This window comes from Dasypus novemcinctus, chromosome 7 (assembly GCF_030445035.2).
Source record: "Dasypus novemcinctus isolate mDasNov1 chromosome 7, mDasNov1.1.hap2, whole genome shotgun sequence".
Lineage (NCBI taxonomy): Eukaryota > Metazoa > Chordata > Mammalia > Cingulata > Dasypodidae > Dasypus > Dasypus novemcinctus.
This window is the reverse complement of record NC_080679.1, coordinates 100,595,576-100,607,681: the sequence shown is the minus strand read 5'-3', so window position 1 is coordinate 100,607,681 and position 12,106 is coordinate 100,595,576. Positions and strand designations below refer to the sequence as shown.

General features: G+C 43.6%; 1 protein-coding gene across 1 annotated transcript in view; it reads left to right on the top strand.

Annotated features, from left to right (window-relative positions):
• Positions 1–12,106, top strand: part of KIF5C (kinesin family member 5C) — a 170,005-nt gene that overhangs the window by 152,246 nt on the left and 5,653 nt on the right. The gene's annotated exons all lie outside the window — the stretch shown is intronic.

Sequence of the window (12,106 nt, the reverse complement as noted above, 5' to 3'; positions counted from 1 at the left end):
GAAGGCATTACTGGCTGGGCAGAGTAGGCTGACCACCAGGTGGCCAAAGACTCAGTTTAGGAAAACTCTGGCTTTGAATTACTAACTATGGGTGGGTGGAGGCGGTGCCGGGCATTTTCCTGGACTCGCGAGCTCTTCCTGAGGAGGGCTGACTTATGAGGCGGGGGTTGCATGGGTGAAACACAGTGATTAAGAGCCAGCGTGTGTCCCTGGAGAGCGATGGTTCCTCATCCTTCCTTTTTGTGTCAAGGTGAGGAAGGCAAATGGAAAGGGGCTGGAGCCTTACGATGAGGTGACAGCATTCTAAGGTTCTGCCAAAAACATCCAAGCTAAGGTGTCTTGCGCCCAAACAGCTTTCATCCGCACTGTCCCAGCTTGCATGCCAAGGAGCAGGCCAGGGGCTGGTCAGATTCCCAGGAATTGGTGGGGGGAGTGGGCGGGCAGCGTGCCCATCCCCATCTGCCACCTCCTGGGGGCAATTGTCTTGGCAGAAGAACTCCTTGTTCAGATCTGTACCCGAGGCTTCAATCAGAAGTAAAATGAAATTGGGTGTTACAAAATGGCTTTTGACTGTGTTGTTAGTATTAAGGTTGACACAGAAAGTGAATCAGGTAAGATCAGGTTTGGTAGTTCAGAACAGAAAAGTCCAGAGCACTGTGTGGCTCTCAAACTTAGGTGGTGCCTGGATTTTGGGCACTCAGAGGCTCCTTGAGGGAGGATAAGCCTGGGCCTTTGTAAGTTTTCCTGGGTAGTGCTGATATCCATCAAGGTATAAGAACTACTGGATTCTACAGGATGAAGTTTATGTCTCTTTCATTTAAAGGAAATGTGCAGATGGTCTGTCAGCGGCCAGTCAGGGAGCTGAACAGTGATGACTGAAACCCAACCCGTTAACTTCATACTCACTGTCCTCAGCAAATGCCTTCCTTCCACAAAGTCACCTCATGGTCCAAGATGACTTCTGCAGTTCCAGTCATCATGCCTACGTTCCAAGTTAAGCAGCAAAAGGAAGCACAGGAGAAGCAAAAGCAGCCCCACTGGCTGAATCTGCTTTTCCTTTCATAGCCTTGCCAGGAGTCCCATGGAATCCTGAGGCTGCATCCCTGATGGCCATGTCTAGCTGCAAGGGAGGCTGAAGGTGCTCTTTTAGCTGGACTTGTCACTGCCTCAGTGTTCTTTTACTGAGGACAAAGAAATAAATACTGGGGTTGCAACAAACACACATTGCACACCTAGTATATAGCAGCTCTGTGCTAGTGTTAATACATACTTGAACTTATTTAATCTAAGCAGGCAGAAAGAGGTGTGTGCTTGGACCCAGCTAGCTCTTCTTAAGTGTAGTGACTCTGACTGTGGGTTCAGACTCTGTGCAGTGGACAGCCATTTTTCTCACAGGACCTGATAATGGCCTCTCCCTCAGATCCACGGTTTATGTAAGGTACAGCATACCAAATGTCCTCTTCGCATCCTGAACATTGGTAGGTTCTGCTGAAAGACCTTCAAGGAGCAGAACCATCCTCACCCTTTGTAGCTGTTCACTTCTCTTTTTATTCAAATCTTTACAAGTGATTTTGATGATTTTATCTGGAATTGGAACCTCCCAGACACACTTTATCTATCCATACAACTCCTATGGCTGGGTGTTTGTAACACAGTGTCACAACGTATGTGCACCCCCTTTTATGGTTGTCAGAATGGCAGTGTGGCTGAGACAACTGGTGTCGGCACAAGTGACCTGACTCCTCAAATCTGAGGTAGTCCACTCACTCGTTGTGCAACTTCAAACCCCAAAGTCTGTTTCATTTGCACAGTGGGAAGAATTCTCTACCTGAGTCACAGCACTGACTGAGGGGCAAGGGTCTAGCACAAGATAAGTGGTCATTAAAAATGTTAGTTGCTGGTATAGTATGAGTAGCACAGGACTTGGCACATATGGGTGGTTGATAAATGTTGGTATATATAACACACCTTTTATTTTATACACAGTTAACAAAATAGTTTTAGTCTCTCCATATTGGTAAATTATAAACTCTTGAGTGGGGAAGGTCTGTGTCCAATGGGGTCTACTGTTTGGTGCTCTGAGCAGATATTAAGGGGTTTTAAAATAATGTCATCTTTTTTAAAATTTTATTTTTTAATATCTTTTTTAAAGTTAATGAATCACACAAAACGTTACATTATTACATTAAAAATATAAGAGGTTCCCATATACCCCACTCCCCACCCCGACCCCATCAATTTTTTTAATTGTATTTTTTTTAAAGATATATAGATCACAAAAAATGTTACATTCAAAAAATATAAGAGGTTCCCATATACCCTCACCCTCCCTCACCCCACTCCTACATCAACAACCTCTTTCCTCATTGTGGCACATTCATTACATTTGGTGGATACATTTTGGAGCACTGCTGCACCACATGGATAATAGTTAACATTGCAGTTTACACTCTCCCCCGTACATTCAGTGGGTTATGGCAGGATATATAATGTCCAGCATTTGTCCCTGCAGTATCATTTAAGACAACTCCAAGTTCTGAAAATGCCCCCATATCACATCTCTACTTCCCTCTCCCTGTCCTCAGCAACTACCATGGCCACTTTCTCCACATCAATGCTACAATTTCTTCCATTACTAGTCACAACACTTCCATAGTAGAATATTAGTAAGTCTACCCCAATCCATACTTTATTCCTCCATCCTGTGGACCCTGGGATAGTGATGTCCACTCCACATCTATATCGAGAGGGGGCTTAGATTCCACATGTTGTAGGCACTCTTGGTTCCCTGGTGTAGTGGTTGACCATCTTTACCTCCCTGCCAGCTGACCTGGGTAAGTCCAATGAACCAGAGAGTAGGAGTTGCAAATCTGCTGAGGCTCAGGGCCCAGCTGGCACATGGGCAGTCCAGAGATTCAAGTCTCCTGAGCATACACCAACCCTAGCACCAACCACAGGTTCAGTAAAAGTGACAGAAGAGGCATGTGTAGAAAGGTGACATCTGAGTCCAACTCCATCACACTCAGGAACACAATTTCCAAAATAGGGCCCACTGACATGGCACTGAACTCCAGAGCCATCTGCCATGACCATAGAACCTGTGGGTCTCCATAACCCTCAGGAGAACCAGTACCTGGGGTTGTATTTACTTTGGCTATCTCTGGGGTCCTGCTGCAGTATGCATAAGTGCAACTCCTCTGGTGACCTCCTGACTCTTTTTTTTGAAGAGACAAACCCATTTGTATTTGCCATTTCCCCCTTTTATTTAAGGTCTAAAAGCAGTTTTTAACACATGATCCTACATGTAGGCTGAGATATTCTGCTGGTCTGAGTTGACCCTTTTATTCAAGGTCTCTTTCTAGTTGCATCACCAGTTAGTAATTGGTAGTAATCCGTCAGTGCCAGGGAGGCTCATCCCTAGGAGTCATGTCCTGAGTTTGGCTTAGAGAGTGGCCACATTTGAGCAACATGGGAGCTCTCAGGAGGTAACTCTTAGGCACCCTGCAGCCCTAGGCCTAGTTGAAATTTCAGTCACACAGGCTCATAAGCATAGTCATCAGTATCAAGGACTCATAGTTGGACCATCCTTCTTTGTTGGTCTTTGGTATTGCACTTGGGGGATTGTTGCTGTTCCACTGGGGAATGTGATAGAGCTCCCCTGGCTAGGAACTCAGCATCCCTCAGTTGTCGTTTGTAACTGTAACTACTATCAAAATACCCAACATATATCCACACATTTTTATGTACCCTATATACATGCCCTGGAGAGCTCTCTCCCAACCATGTGCCCCCCCATCAATAACACCCCATACCAGTGTTCCTCCCTGCCATAGTTGAGCCTCGCTGTAGTCCAAAACTTCTTCAAAAATGAAGTCTAATATATTACCAAATTCAATTAATAGGAAAATGAAATATAGTGATGGGTTTAAAAATTAGAAATAGAATACATACTAATTTAGAAAAACTAAAATAAAGTAAAAATAAATTGGGGTATTAAAAAATGAAAAATATAAAGTTTTTTTTTTACATTTTGCCTTTCATCACTGTATGTATGTGGCAAGGCAATTTCTTTCATCTCTTCCTGCGTGTCTACATCATTTTTTTCTTTTCTAATTTTTAATTTTGTCTTCACAAAAGTTTTAGATCACAGTAATGTATACAATATAGGGGACTCCCATATATCCAACATCAAACCCTTTTCTTCCTTCCCTAGCAATGATCTTTTTACATGTTCATGTTATGTTTGCTGCAGCTGCTGTACAGATATTGAAACTCAGCTACCAAACATGGTTCCGTTTTGGTTTACTTTGTCATCTTATTTATCTACATTAGGAAGAAGGGCATTGCCTCTTTTATGAAAATGACTAGACATTTGTCAGTGGAAGAGGGAGGGAAGGTTGATAAAAGAATAGTAACCAATAAAGTGGGGAGTTACAATTATAAGTTATGAAATGCTAAGGCATCTTTTAAAAATAATTGAAATATGGAATTCTTTACTAATCTGAGCTCAACTCTGTGGGAGATGGCCTTTCCTGACCTTTGGGATCCCATTCTAAAGTGTCTGCCCTGGGGAGAAAACGTCTCCACTGCCGACTCTGCCCCACCCTCATTTTGGAATTGGAACGACATGGGTATGGGATTTTTCTCTGCTTTATTTTCAGAGTTCAAGGAATGCAGTCACAATGAGGATTTTGGTTTATCCTCAGATTTCAGAGCAAAGAATTTACTTGAAGATGCCAACATATAGAAATAAAAATCCCAGCATATTGCTAGTTCTGATTGAGAGGGGAAGGAGGATCATCTTTTCCAAATCTCTGATCCAGACTTGGGGGCAGGACAGTGCAGCAAGCTAAGGCAAGGGCTTTGGGCTTGACCAGACCTGGGTTCTGACCCAGCCTTGGTGCTCTACTGTGACATGGGCAGGTTGCTTGATTTCGCTAAGCCTCAGTTTACTCATCTGCAAAATAGAGATCTGCACTGAAACAGTATGTAGTTGAACAAAGAATGAGACAAAGAAGGCTCTGTTCTTACAGAATGACATGCTTGTTGGGGGGACGTGGAAGACAGGCAGGGAGACGACAGGGTCACTTCAGATAGAAACTGCGGAGGGCACTGCTTCAGAGCAGGGATGAAATCTCAATTGAGAACTGAATGACTAAAAACTCAGCCATGCAGAGACCTGGGGGACAGTGGCACAAGCACTCTCTTGGAGGAGGAATAGCATGGCATATTCACGGAACAGTAGGAAGGCTGATGTGGCAGGAGCACAGTGAACCAGGGAGACCATTTTGGGTGAGGGTTGTTGGGGGAGGTAGCTGGAGCCAGATAAAGGAGTCCTTGGAGGCCAGGCAAGCAGTTTAGACTGTAACCTAAGTGTGAGGGGCTCCTGGAGGGCTTTGATCATGGAAGGCATTGTCTCTGCTTCACTCTGGGCTGGACTCTGGAGAATGGCCGGAGGGGGGTGAGTGCCGAAGCAGGGGGCTCACCTAGGGACCTCTCGCAGGTGCCTGCCTGGGAGATTGTAGCCGCTCAGCCAAGGTGGTAGCAGCAGAGGTGCAAGAAGTGTCAGAGGCAGCACATGCCTCAGAACCAGAGTCAGCAGTCAGGACTTCCTGGTTAGAGCGAGGAGGGGAATCAAGAGGACTTCCCAGGCTGAGGTCCGAGCAACTACGTCAATCTTGGTACCTTTTTAACCATGTTGGGGAGGTGAGCAGATTCTGTGGAAAGCCAAGAGTGCGGCTTCATGGTGTTAACTGTGTGCTGCCTCTTGGACACGCAGCCTAGACCACCATCTAAGAGTAGATGAGGGGGAAGCAGTTGGGTCAGTGAGCCTGGAGCTCAGGACAAAGGTCTGGGCTAGAGATCTTAGTTAGGGCCTGTGGATTGTTTTCGGCCAAGGGTCTAGAGACACAGGGACAGTGTGGGGGTGGAGCAGCCCTGGGCACTGCTGAACACAAAGGTCTGAGAAAGGAGGTGGCGCCAGCAGAGGGACCTGAAGGAGAAGGGGAGGTCACAGAGACACAGGGAAGAGATTGCTCCTGAGAAGAGGGGAATGGGCCTGTCAGATGCTGCTCAGCACTCGAGGAGGACCACGACAGACAGACGGACAGCCAGCGCAAGTCAGGGGAGGTGGCCTCAAGCAGCTTCAGCGGGTAGGGGAGGGCGAGCCCAGCGAACGAGATTTGAGGGAGAGCGAAGGTGAGGAAGTGGAGCCAGCATTTGTCCACGCTTTTGGAAATTTCTATTTGAAGGGAAGCAGAATGGGGGGCGTGGGATTAAAATGGATTGGCTTTTCTTTTCTCTATTTTTTTTTAAAGATAAGAAGTATTACAGCATATTTGCTGATGTGACTATCTAGCTAAGAGGGGAAACTCAATAATGCAGGAGAGGGAAGGGAGCATTATAGGTACAAAGTATTGGCCACGTGAGAGGAGCCAGAGCACAGACTTGGTCTTCAGAGCAGAGTAGAGCACCTGTAGGTGCAGGTGCAGGTTGGGGTTCGGTGGGGAGTACAGGGAGGTGAGCCAGGTTATCAGCCTGGGGGAAAGATGCGGAGGCAGGGCTGGAGGTTTGAGAAGAGAGGTGTAAAGTAGTCCTCCCCCATACTGAGTGTGGACGGCAGTTTAAATACTTTCCTGGCTGTGCTTTGGAGCTGGCAAGCTGGTGGAGTCTTGTTCAAATATACCCAGCAGATGGCGCCAGTGGGGCATTGCTGAAACTACAGCTTTCTGAAAGGGCTTTGAAGATCCAGGGATCCTTTATTTGGATATACCATTTATTTCTCAAACTTGGGTAGTAAGTAGAATGCTTTTTAAAGGAATAATATTCTTACAGATTCCAATCGTTGATTTAAATTATTTTATTATAGTATCATTTAAATATTTGTAAATTTAAAATGGTATACATTCCCTGTGCTTACAGATCCTATGCAAATGTATCAGAACAAATTTAGATAATAGATACAAATAAAGCCACCAATTAAGAACCCAAATTACCATCCTTAACATAATTTAATGAAAGATGCTCCTTTGCTGGAAATAAAAAGCTAGGTGCACCGTGACTGGTATGGATTGCTCCTGATAGAGTTTGGCCTGCCCGTACTTCTCTGTGTTATGACATGCTTCAATTCTTTCACCCTTTTCCTTCGCTAAAACCCCTGAAAAAATCCCAGCATGGCATTAAATCATTTTGCCTTCATGTAGCTGGAAAACATCATTTTCATGTTGAGTCCAGCTCTTCCCTTTTTTCACAGTGATTAAAGTTGGGAAAATTAGTACCAACTCGGTCATACCACAGTGCTGAAGTTGCACAGACATGTTTGGAGAATAATAGATAATCTAGAATATGCATATATTAGTGTTTGAGATTATCATGCCAATAAAAAGCCCAAAATTGAAAATGTTGCCAAGTAAACCAAAGGCTAAGGAAGCTGCTTACATTGTTGATGCAGATGAAGACTCTGATATTTTGAACACTGTGCTTGTATTTAAAAATGTCTATATAAAGCCTGGAAAGCACATCAAAGTTCGATAAAGTTTGATAAAATTTCTAAATCAGTGTTGGAGCCAGAAGAGATTCCAAATGTGGTCTAATTTGAAGAAGAAATGCAGTGTTTTCACATGTGATCTCATGTTTCGAAACATTAAAAAAAAACACACAAAAACCAACCCTGGGAAAGCGCTTGTACATTTTGCAGCAGGATCACCCAGGTATACATTCTCATAAAGCCAACAGAGGAGCCCGGATGTTTGGTTATGGCCCGTGTCTCTGATTCACGGGATGGCCCCTGATCTAGGCTCTATCTTTTTCAGCTTTTACTACTTCAGACTCTTTATTGTGACTATGTTTCTTAATTATTAATAAAGATAGCTTCAACTTCTTAAATGGTGGGATGAAAACAGACACATAGCAAAGATCTCTGGGCTTTCACCATGATTCCCTTTGGCTGCCATATGGGGCCATCTGTGATGGAGGGCCCAGACATTTGGAATGCACAACTACTTTCTACTCTTAAGCAGTGTCATCACAGTTAGCTACACCCCAAAAAGGCAATTCCAGGTGTACAGTAGAGAAAGGAAATCCAGTCTTTTCCCTCCTAGTACTTCAGCCTCACATTTCCTTGATTCTGAATCTCCCTGGCCATTTCCCTAAGTTACTACTTTCAGCCAAAGTCCTAAATTCTGGTCCACTTAGACCACTACCTCTTCTTTCTTTGAAGAAATAAAGTTCCACTCTAATTTGAACCCTGCCACCATACCTCTCTTCCTCCATTATTTTCCCTACTCTACCCCTGGCAGGACTAGGTCCTTCCTGCTTAGTCTTCGGTATATCGTTAGGTTCAGGCTGAGCTTCCCAAGTTGGTGCTTCCCCATTTTACTTTATTTGCTTATCTGGCTCACTCCCTGCTTTCCTCCTTTTGTTTTATCTGCCCTGGATCATCCTTGGATCCAACACATCTTGACTTTCTCTTGGTTTTAACAATACATTCACAAATGAACGTTATTTCTATGTAAGATACACAAGTTAACTTCTGCAGAAATGTGTTCACACCGCACGTGGGGGGTGGGCAAGGGGTTGCTCTCAGGTTTAATCTAAAGTAGTAAAGTCTAGAGACTCATTTACAGCAGTGTCATGGTGAGAGCTTTAAGTGACACCTGGTTGACGTGTAAACCACAGGACTATTTGACTTGCTACCGCCCTTCGAAAATCCTAGCAATAGAATGATTGAATGGTAAGAATGTGCATACAGGAAGACCCTGCTACAGGCATTTGCCACTTGGTTGCAGGCTTAGGAGCTGGAACTGAGGGTCTGGGTTTGAACCAGGCTCTGCCACATACTAGATAAATTACCTCTGTGTCTCAGTGTCCTCCTCTGTCACACGCAGCCAATGATGCAGCCTACTTAGAGGGTGCCTGTGAGGATTAAATGAGTTACTATGTCTAAAGAGCTTAGACTGGCAGCGGACTTGGCCCAGTGGTTAGGGCGTCCATCTACCACATGGGAGGTCTGTGGTTCAAACCCAGGTTCTCCTTGACCCGTGTGGAGCTGGCCCATGTGCAGTGCTGATGCGTGCAAGGAGTGCCCTGCCACGCAGGGGTGTCCCCCGCATAGGGGAGCCCCACGCACAAGGAGTGTGCCCCATAAGGAGAGCCGCCTAGCACGAAAGAAAGTGCAGCCTGCCCAGGAATGGTGCCGCACACATGGAGAGCTGACACAAGAAGATGACACAGCAAAAAGAAACACAGATTCCTGTGCTGCTGACAACAACAGAAGCAGACAAAGAAGACGCAGCAAGTAGACACAGAGAACAGACAACCAGGGTGGGGGGAAGGGGAGAGAAATTTAAGAATATAAAAAAAAAGCTTAGACTAGTGCCTGGCCCAGAGCAAGCTCTAAGTGCTGGTCATCATCTAATTCTTATTGTATATTCTGAAGAGTGAGTCATTCAAGGTCACTCAGCTCACTGGTTGTAGATCCTGGACTAAGAACTCCAATCTCCTATGCAGGAGTTCTCAAAGTTCTTGGTGTTGGAACTCCTTAATACTTGTAAAAGGTATTGATGAATCAAAGAACTTTTATATTTATAAAATTATAATTCTTAATAGGTATATTGGAAATTAAACCAAAAATTTAAAAATATTGCTAAGTTCATTTTAAAAAGTCTATATATGTTAACACAGATGCCATTTTTATGAAAAATTACTATTTAAAAAAATAGGGAGAATGGCATTATTTTGCACTTTTGTAAGTCTCAACATCTGGCTTAATAGACAGTCGGGTTTCCATATCTGCTTCTGCATACTGTCTCTTGGAATTTGTTTTAGTTGAAGTATAGGAAGAAAATCCAGCTTTATTACTCCAGACATGTTTCTTGACCATTGAATTGCTAAGAAAACTGATATGGAGAAGTTCTAATCATAGTACATGTAACATAGGTTTGTTCTGGGAATTGAATGAAAAAATTCATGTAAAACGTCTTAAAGAATGTCTGGCAAAAAGTAGGGCCTTGTAAATATTGGCTAATGTTATGGTGGCCACAGGGGCAGGCCTGAAGGGAAACAGGACTGCAGTGAGAGAGGACCGAACTGCAGAGCCCAGGACTTTGAAAGTAGCAGTTGAAATTCAAAGGAAGGATTCCTGGAGGCCTTGGAAGAGAAGTCCTTATTTCACCTACAGTACAGGTGACTGCTCTATTTCAGTATTTCTCAATGTCATATTTCTCTAATAAATTCAGAACAACTAAAATTGCTCCTCCACAGGGGATTGCACCAGGGCTCCAATAAGATAAATCCACATAAAGTACAACTGGCAATTCTTCTAATGTGGGTATTGAATTATACAAGGTAAAAAAAAAAGATTAAAACTATGTACTGTTTGGATTAAGCTTAAATCCACTCAAGCGATTGCAAAAGCCAAGGTTGGGGGGACATCTCTAACTACTTCTTGCAAAACCCTTTCTTCAGCCTTCCCTACCGCTTATAAGGAAAGCTATTTTCTTTCCTTCTAAATCTGGTCACATGTTGCCACTCTGAATTACCATGTCCAATCTGGCAAGAATCAGAGACGGTCCACCTAGCAGGTCATTTAGTTCGGTCCCCTGCCTTTAGGTAAGACGTCAACAGAACTGGGTTTCAGATGTTCTTACGATTCCCTAACTTGGCTGGGTAGCCAGTCTTTGAGATCAGAAGAGTCAGGAATGGTTTCTCTTAGGGCTAACCCATTTGCCTTTATAATTTATATGCATTTTCTCTCCTGAATTTATCTGAGGTGTTGGAAATCCAAATAGTTAGAGTTGGTTAAATCCATTTGTCTTGGCCTGTTTTGGCAGACAGGCCTGCAAAGATCCTTAACTCAGGATAAATAAGAACAACCTCTTCATAATAAAGAAAGGACCCTTTACTGGTGAAGTTCCTGTTTTTCCTTTCAGCAACCCATCATGATCTCGGTTTTGCTCTTTCTCCTTGAATTGACTAAATTAAGCAGCTTGGGGATCTCCACAAGGTCCTCTACTTCTTCCAAACTATTAGCCAAAACTTGCCAAGTCTTGTACTCTGGGGGAGTGGGGGATTTGAATGAAAGGCCTTCTTGTGGAAATCTTGTCACGTCATGGTCTGCTAGAGTCCCGGAGGCCGCCCCGCTGAGTGTGTGTGTCTAATGCTTGCTGTGTCAACACAGGCTGGCTGCAATCATTGTGTCAAGCTCTAAGCCTACAATTTATGGTAGGAGCCCAGCACCTCCCTGCCTCCAGGCGCACAGGAAAACCATTTCATCTTACCATCCTGATCCCCCAAGTGATTCTGAGATCACGGGCTTGGAAAAATGAACCTGTAAGGAAAGTAAAGTGGGGATTTCAATGGTATTCAGAAAGCATTCCTGGACCTGTCGGTTTTCAGCTCAGAATGGATTTCAAGTGACAACTCGGACCATACTTGTAGGTTTTTCATTTCTGGTCCTAACAATGAGCCCAAAATCTTACCATAAAAGCAAAATATTAAAGGTGCTCTTCCCAAAGACAACTCTTTCTTCCTGTGTCTTTTAAAAAATGGCATGAATATGACCACATAAGTCTGTTTAAACTATTTTTAATTGAGCAGCTCTGTAATCATGAAAGTTATACTGTAGGAACAGGAGGCTCCCTGATTTTTTTGTTTTTGTCAGGAGGACACGGTATTCTTTAAAAGAACGTAGTGTTTGCTCCCTTTTTTCCTACTTGGTTTTGGTTTCTGTTCTGTATCCTTCCAAGTTTTTTTTTTAAACATATTTTTAATTTATTTTTAAAAGATACTTAGATTACATAAAATGTTACATAAAAAAATAAGGGATTCTCATATGCCCCACTCCCCACACCTCCCACCCTTCCCCACATTAACAACTTCTTTCATTAGCATAGCACATTCATTGCAGTTGATGAACACATTTTGGAACATTGCCACTAATCATGGATTATAGTTTATATTGTAGTTTACCCTCTCTCCCATTCAATTTTGTAGGTTATGGCCATATATATAATGAGCCATATCTGTCATTGCTTTGTCACTCAGGAAAATTCCAAGTGCTGAAATTGCCCCAGTATTATACCTCTTTGTCCCTCTCCCTGACTTCAGC